This window comes from Heterocephalus glaber, unplaced genomic scaffold (assembly GCF_053883595.1).
Source record: "Heterocephalus glaber isolate CG9 unplaced genomic scaffold, H.glaber_assembly_v1.0 deba00001481, whole genome shotgun sequence".
Lineage (NCBI taxonomy): Eukaryota > Metazoa > Chordata > Mammalia > Rodentia > Bathyergidae > Heterocephalus > Heterocephalus glaber.
The window spans coordinates 5,616,400-5,624,243 of record NW_028258317.1 but is presented as its reverse complement, the minus strand read 5'-3'; the positions used below and the strand labels follow the sequence as shown (position 1 = coordinate 5,624,243).

At 41.3% G+C, this 7,844-nt stretch overlaps 1 long non-coding RNA gene across 1 annotated transcript in view; it reads left to right on the top strand.

Moving 5' to 3' along the window:
• Positions 1-222: 222 nt before the first annotated feature.
• LOC110349977 (uncharacterized) overlaps positions 223-7,844 on the top strand; it is a 44,922-nt gene continuing 37,300 nt past the window's right edge. The window contains exons 1-2 of the long non-coding RNA XR_002396211.2: positions 223-3,659; positions 6,335-6,674. This is a non-coding gene — a long non-coding RNA (uncharacterized LOC110349977). The remainder of the gene's footprint in view (positions 3,660-6,334; positions 6,675-7,844) is intronic.

The following is a 7,844-nucleotide window of genomic DNA, read 5'->3' as shown; positions in this document are numbered from 1 at the left end:
TGCAGGTGTAGACTCTGTTACCTTTAACCCACAAAAACAAGATGAGCTGCAGACAGACTCAGCAGGCTCCAGCCTGAAGAAACTTCTTACAGCCACGGTTACTTGTTATTGGGCATTATGTGGGTCTGTGGCCATCTTAAATTTTTATTTTTATAATTTAATAATTTAGAGTCTAATGGCATCACATGGCATAATGGATCGTCCTATGTTTTTACAGGAACATGTGTAGATCATCAATACAAAGAATGTCTTTCTATATTATTGTCCAGGTATATATCTTGATGCTTTGAAAAACAGAACTGCTGAAATTCACTTATCTGGGATTTTAAGTCCATCTTTATTCCCACTGCCCTTCTTTAGTTTTGTCAGGTTGAATGTCACTTGGTATGAGCAGAAAAAGTGCTTGACCTGAGAAAAGGGTGGAGAAGAAAACAATCCTAGTAGGAAAGTGGTAACTGTGTGGGCCTGGGAAGCCTCATTCTCTCACATTTCATGTCTCCTGTCATTTCCACTAGCAATCCTCAAAAGATTGCTGGTTAAAATTCTGGAGAAATATGCAACCTGAAGAAATCCTCTGTAATGCATTCAAAGGTGATTCTGGTCTGCAGTTTAGATTTCAGAAGAGGATCACTGGCTCCTGTTAAAGATTTATAAACAGACCTCAATGTCAGGCAAAGGCAGAACCTCTAGAAAGAGAAACGCTACAATCTTTGACTCTTCAAAGAGCATATTCCAGCTCTCTTCTTTCTTTCTTTCTTTCTCATTGTCTTTCTTGGTAACAAGCAGAGTTTGGAAATTGTTTTTTAACAAATGCATTAGAGGGAAGGTGGAAGGGAAATGACACATTGACAGGTGACTGAGGAACAAGGCTAGGAAAGAATGGTTTAAAAAAAGGTGCTGAATATGAGGGCCTCCTGAAATCCCTTCCAGGTTTAATGGTAGGTGTGTGGCTAACCCATGTAAACTGGAAAGTGCAGAGAAAGTGGCCACATATCTTTATCCCTTGAAAGCCAAACAAGTCTTAAAACAACCCAGTAACAGAAGCAGCAGGCCAGCCTGAATTATTCAAGGCTTGTTTTGACAGTTTTGTCTCACTGCACTCCATCTGCAGGAGTTTATGGATCTCCACCCTCCACCTTTGTGCAGGTTTCCTCTATCATCATCATCATCATCATCATCATCATCATCATCATCATCGCAGTAGGTAACAATATCAGTGCTTAGTTGGTGCCAGTCACTGTTTTCAGGTATTGTTTCTTCCATGAGGTAAACTTTTAGAGTAGTTACTCTAATTATTTCCCATTTTATAGAAGGGAAAACATCTAAATTCAATTCAGGAAACTTGTTGCCAGAGCCATTATGTTCTAAATGAATATAGGGATGAATGAATGTAAGGATGCATAAATGAACAAATGGATGAATGACACTCAGTAGGCTCTCAGGCAGTGTTCTCTTTTTCCTACCTTTGAAATTCATAAGACCAAAGGGAATGTTTGTTGACATCCCTACCTGTGGGACCACCATTCTCTAGTTGGAGTATATGCCCCCCCTTTTCAAATGTGTAACCCTCCTGGGACAGGTTACAGATGCCTCTGGTTACCTAAATGATCTGTGGGCAGGCTGTGAGATTTCCTAGGAACTCCAGGGGAGGGAAACATCCTCTTCATGCACCTTAAATCTCTTGGTGGCACCCACATTCAGAGGGACCAAGGTCAAACATTTTTTCATGGGTAGCTATACCAAGAAGAGGGAAGGACCAAGTGGTAAATCTGATCTCTCGAATCACCAAATTTTTCTCTAAAGACATCCTCTGTAGTGGGTTGAATTGTGTCTCTGTCAAAAGTTATGTTGAAGTCTTAACTCATGGTACTTATGAATGAAATTTTATTTGGAAATAGGTCTTTTTCTTCATACACATTAAGATGAGGTCATAGTGGAGTAGGGTGTATCCTATATCCTGTGTCATTATAGAAAGAGAAGAAGCTACATGAGACACACAGGGAGAAAGATCATGTGAAGATGGGGCACAGACTGGAGTGATGCAGCTACAAACTAAGGTTTGGCAAGGGTTGCTGGGAGTCCCGAGAACTGGAAGAGGCAGGGAGGGATTCTTTCCTAGAGCCTTCAGAGGGAGTAGGATTCTGCAGCAACTTGACTCTGAGCTCCTAGGTTTCACTTTGATTCTGTGAGAGAATATATTTCTATCGTTGTAAGCGCCCAGTTATTGATAATTTATTGTAGCCCTAGGAAACATATATTCCCTCCTTATCCTCCTCTCTTACTTGCTTTCTGTGTTAGCATTCAAAGAATCGGTCACTTCTTTTGGTATTTTCACCTGTGTGTGTCCCATCATGACAAGGTCTTCACTGGGTCTAGCCTTTGATGTTCTGGATTGGAAGGTGATCTGGAGAAAAAGAGGGAAGTTTAATGTTTGGCATAAGAAAACATCACATTACCCATTTGCACGTGGTGTTGTATAGGTGGTCAGAAGTTGCCTAGTGAATCAAAGAAAGACCGAATAAAGATTCATCTCATGGAGCATAGCTTTCCAACTCCCACTTACTTCTCACTAACTACTTTCAGGAATGGATTTTTATGAAATAAAAGAGATGATTTGTTTTAGCTCTTCTTTAAAGTATAGAATCACTTACTTTGGAGTTTAAGCCAAGTAAAAGTACTCAGTGCATTAGTATTAATTGTCTAAATTTGAGAAGATAAGTGTGTACCAGGCATTATGCTAGGTTCTGACTTGCATTGTCTTGTTTACTTGCTATAACCCAGTAAGGTATCTACTTATTATTATTTAATTGATTAAGGGACTAGGAACCAGAAATAATCAATAAAAATATTAAATAACAAACCAGGCATAGTGTAGTGCATGCTTATAATCCCCACACTTTGGTAGGCTGAGCCAGGAAGGGAATCCGTTTAGTAAAGCAAACACATTTTGAGTATTTATGCTACATGCTAGGGATATTCCATACATCATTTCACATCATGCTTCTACTGACCCACTGTGGTTCATTCTATTATTTCCCTCAATTTTATACAGAGTCTGTGAGACCCATACCATGTTGCTTAGTGCCATGTTTATGGTCAGTACACACACACACACACACACACACACACACACAGGCACTACACACACACAGTGTTTCAAGATGTGTCTTCTGGCCTCTTGGAGTTCACAATTCAGATGGGAAGCCAAATTCTCTAGTGGACTGAGGTCCAGGCTGGCTTTGAGAAGAAAAAGGGAGGCTTAGTGAAATGGCTCAAATTAATTGTGTTGGAGGGTTGCAGAAAGACATAGGGCCTGGCAGTGGTAGGTCCTTAAGATTTATAAGAAGGTCCCCTTCTGAGAGGGACAGCTATACACATCAGTGCAGAATGAATGGGCTTGGCCATCTTTGTAAGAAAAGAACTAGAATCTGCTACTTAATCTCCATTAGAAATGTTCAAGTTGATTGAAAAAATCAACGTGTGACATTAGGTGTGTTGAGAATCCACTCTTCAAACATCTTATTTGTGGCAGTATAGCTTATGAGGCTACAATCTGAAGACTTACTCTTGAAAATTTTCTAGATGTGGAGCCTATGTCATTTGGTGTGGCCCTACTCAAGTGCTACATCACTCAGAGGACTTCAACACCCCAGCATTCAGTAAGAATCTCTTTTCTCTATTACAGTAATATTTTCTGCTTACTTTTGTCCTAATGATTATTATCCTATTTCACAATTATTCATGTCTTTTTCCATCTCACCTACTGTGAGCAAGTTGGTACTGAGACAATGCAGTCTTGTTTGCAACATTTTCATCCAGCACATGGCCCATAACAGAATCTCCAAGCATATTTGTTGACTCCAATTTTAAAATGGCCATTTAGTTTTGCTTAATTGTACTGTGAACCTAAAACTGCTTAAAAATAAATAAAACAGCAAAAAGCCTTTTAAAATGTCAGATCTGCTGGGACATCAGTTTGTTTAGAATGCAAGGTGAATGGCAAAATGTTTTCGGGCCTAAACAGCTCAGTGTCCTTAGATACGAGGCCCAGTGAGGTCCAGCTGATGTCAGTCGCTCCTTTTTGACATTCTCGTTTTTTATATTCAATGGGGTTTGAGGCTGCCTCTGTCCTGTCGGTCTGTGGAATTTGCAGATGGTGCTGGCATATGCTCAAATTGGTGCTTCTCTTCAGTGCTTCTTGTTCCTCTACAAGTGGCCACTGCCTGTCAGGCTTAAGACTGGCAGAGGGCTGAGAGCCTGAGGAGAGAGGCCCAGAATCTGATGTTCATACATAGGAGGAAAAACTCCCCTGGGGGCATGGAGAAGGCATTGGACCCTCTTTGAATTGCCTGTGCTGAGATGGTTGTGGTGCTGCCAGTTCCTTCTGACCCTGTGGAAAAGATTGCGGGCAAAGGCCTTTTGGCTTTACTCATTTTCCATCTCCAGGGTAGAAATATCTCTTGCTTCCACCCTCAGAACCTTTCTCTAAGCTTCTTTGTGAGGCATTTCTGAGAAGCGCCTGCATCCCGTTTCTGGTGGTGAATTGATTTGGAAGATCCTTTGTTGATAGTCCAGCTTCAAAAGCACTCAAGCCTGCTGTTTATCTTCTTTCCCCTTCCAACTGGGGAAACCCTTCTGCCAGGGAGAGAAAAAGTATAAAAATGCCCTTTTTATGGATTTATAAACTCATTAAGCCCTTTCCACATGTTTCTCCTCTGTTAAATGGAGGGTAATGGTAAATCAAACCAGTCTGTCTGCAAAGAGTGAATTTTACATTAAATGTTTATTGTTTTCTTTTGTTCTAGATGTTTATTAAATTTTATTTCAGCAGTCAAGGAGCTCTTAATGTGTGTTAAATGTAGATAAAGTGAGACCCACAGTTTTGAGGAAGCTCATGAGCTACTAGAAGAGAGAAGTAAAGAAACATCTGTAGTTTTGAGGGTCACCTGGGGTGCCAAACCTTTCCATCTTTAGCATGGAGGTCATATTTCCTCAAGAGCACTATGAGGGTGTAAATTCTCTTTACATACTCCCAGATTGCATGTATTTCATGCATTTAGCAGACATTAAGTCAACATTTACTGAATGGATAAATAAGTTAATGAATTAAATCTTGTATCTTTTCATTCTCATATTCTTTCATAAGGATGACATGTTTTCATGACTTGCCCCAAAAGAAGGTTGTTCAATTTAATATTAGTTGCAGTTTTAAAGAAAGCATGTAGTGATATGTGAATTCTGTTTAGCAAAGAAGCAGAGGGTGGCATTTACCTTGGGGAATTTTCTACAGCTCCAGAGTTGGATTTTGAGAATTCAGATATTCAGTGCTCAGCCAGCAACACATACAGAAGAAACACTCAAAGGGTGAAGTGGAAGATAGATTCCAAAAGTGGCCCCATTTCTCAACTCCCTAATTCATGCCTTTATCAATGTGATCCTATAACTGTTTCTATGGAGGGCTGGAGCCTGTTTCCCCACCCCTTAAATTTGGTTGATCTTGTGATTTGGTTTGGCAAATTGAATGAGGTGACAGTGGTGGTATTCCAGTTCAAACCCAGGCTTCAAGAGAGCAGGTACACTTCCGCTTCTTCAGATCTTTGCTGTCATATGAACAAGTTCTGACTAGCTTACTTTACTGGATGTCGAGTCACCCCTGCTACCCCAGCCAGCAGCCAGCCAGTTTCTAGAAACTAATGAACATTAGCCACATGAGTGAACCACACAGCCCTCAGCTGACCTACCAGCAGATTGTAGACCACGTGAACAATCCCAGCCATGCCTGGCCTAGATCAGTAGAACCATCCGGCTGACCTGTAGAGTTGTATGCAATAATCAGTGCAGGTTGTTTTAGGCCACTGACTTTTGGAATAGTTGGTATGTAAAGATAACCACCTTATACTGCAGAATTCCCAGTTATTCATCTATGTGTGAGAAAAGACTCTGCTGCCCTGCCAACTCACTCATGTTTATTGGCTGGACCAGAGGATTCTGTCCCCTTACTAGCTCAGAGGGGCCCCAGAACAAGGATTTCCTCATGCACTGGGGTTCAGGACAAAGGGAGGTACTTGGTGGGAAGACTGCAATGCTCTGAGGCTTTTAGCTTGGATGCACCCAGTTAGTGATGTTGAAAGTTCAGCTGTACACAACTGCATAATTCCAGTACAGGTCACTATATTGCCTGGAGTCTTAGAGAAAAGTACATAGAAACAGCCACCTAGAATGTCAGGTTTAGAGCCATGGCCAGGGATAGGCAGATCCTGGAGATGATCCCCTTTGTTTAAAAGAAAATTTCTGGTGACAATATTGTCTTCTGATTTACACTTTTTCCCTCAAGAATGTAATGTTGGAGAGGTCCTTGGCCGGCTGGACCCCACTTTGGCCGACTCGTCACACCCACCTGCAACCAGCGAGATGGTGAGGACCACTCAGCAAGCCCACCAGCCACCAGCTTAGTGCTTGGGCTCCTGGAAACCACCCCCCACCCCTGGCCTCCTGGTTGTGTCGCTACCTGGTTCCACACTACAGAGGCTCAGGGGGCATAAGGGCCATTGTCCTGAGCTGCAGAAGTGAACAACAGATAGAGGGCCTCTCTCAGGCTCCTTCATGAAAACTAAAGCTGACTGTAAAAGTGAAGAGAATCTTGGAAATAAAGGCACACCAGACCACCGTACTTGGTAAGTTGGAGGGATCATCACTTCCCATCGGAACCTGGAGTATCTTCAGGGGAAAGGCAGCTGGAACATGCAGTAGAGTCTAACAGAGTTCAACCCTGCAGGAGGACAGGGAGCTCAACTTGGGACTTGCAGGCAGAAATCTGCCTGAATTTCACAGGTCTGCGACTGGCTTGCTGAGACTCATTGACTTATATCTGCACACTGCTGCCCACATTGTCTATTGTGACAGCAGACACATACCCTGAAGGAAGCCCTCCCTTTTTATCTTTTATTTGTTATTTTCAAAATTATTATTAGTATTTTTTGCTCTTATTTTTAATTTTAATTTTTTATTTTTCTACTCTTTTCAAATTTTTATTTTTCTCTTTTTTCTTTCTTTTCTCTTTCCTTTCTCTCTCCCTCTCACTTGTTCCCTTGCTGTCCCACATTGTTCTTCATCTCCCTTTGTGTTCCTGTTCTTGGCCTAAATCACATTTCTTCTTTATTTTTCTTTTCTTCTCTTTTTCCGTCTCTTGCCTGTGTCCTCTGGCCTCACTGCTAACCTTCCCCTATCCTTCTACCTACCTATCCCTCCCTCTCCAACTCCTTCTAACTCCCCACCCCAAAGGGTAAAGTTGCTATATTGAAGAGTTTATTCACTATAAATATAAGTTGGGTTGGTCCTTGATTGTGATTTAATTCACACAGTTAAAAGTGATAGATTAATAACTATGACAAATTTTCATTTTCTAAGATGTACTTGATGCTATGGTGTGGCTGATTGTATCACTTGGGCTAAGGTGTTGTGATTGATCCAATCAGTTGTCCTTCCTGGTATAATGAAAATGAGATCACCACAGAGCCATTAGAAATTCAAAACCTAAAGACCAGCTATATCTGGAAGACACTTCTGAGAAGCAATCATTCCATAAGGGTTCTAAATACAAGCAACAAAGATACTTATAATAAGCAACTTCAAAGTATCAACCCCGGAATTAAACCAAGGACAGTACCAAAAACAAAAATGAGAAGACATTTAAGCAAGGCACAAACTCAGATTTCCACCCCACAAAAGGCAAATTCTGGGGGGAATGAGGCGCAAAAAGTCTGATAATCAACCACCTGGACACCCTGAACTGATAGCACAGGAAGTAACAAAACAGATGAATGAGGCTCTAGAAAAATTCCAAG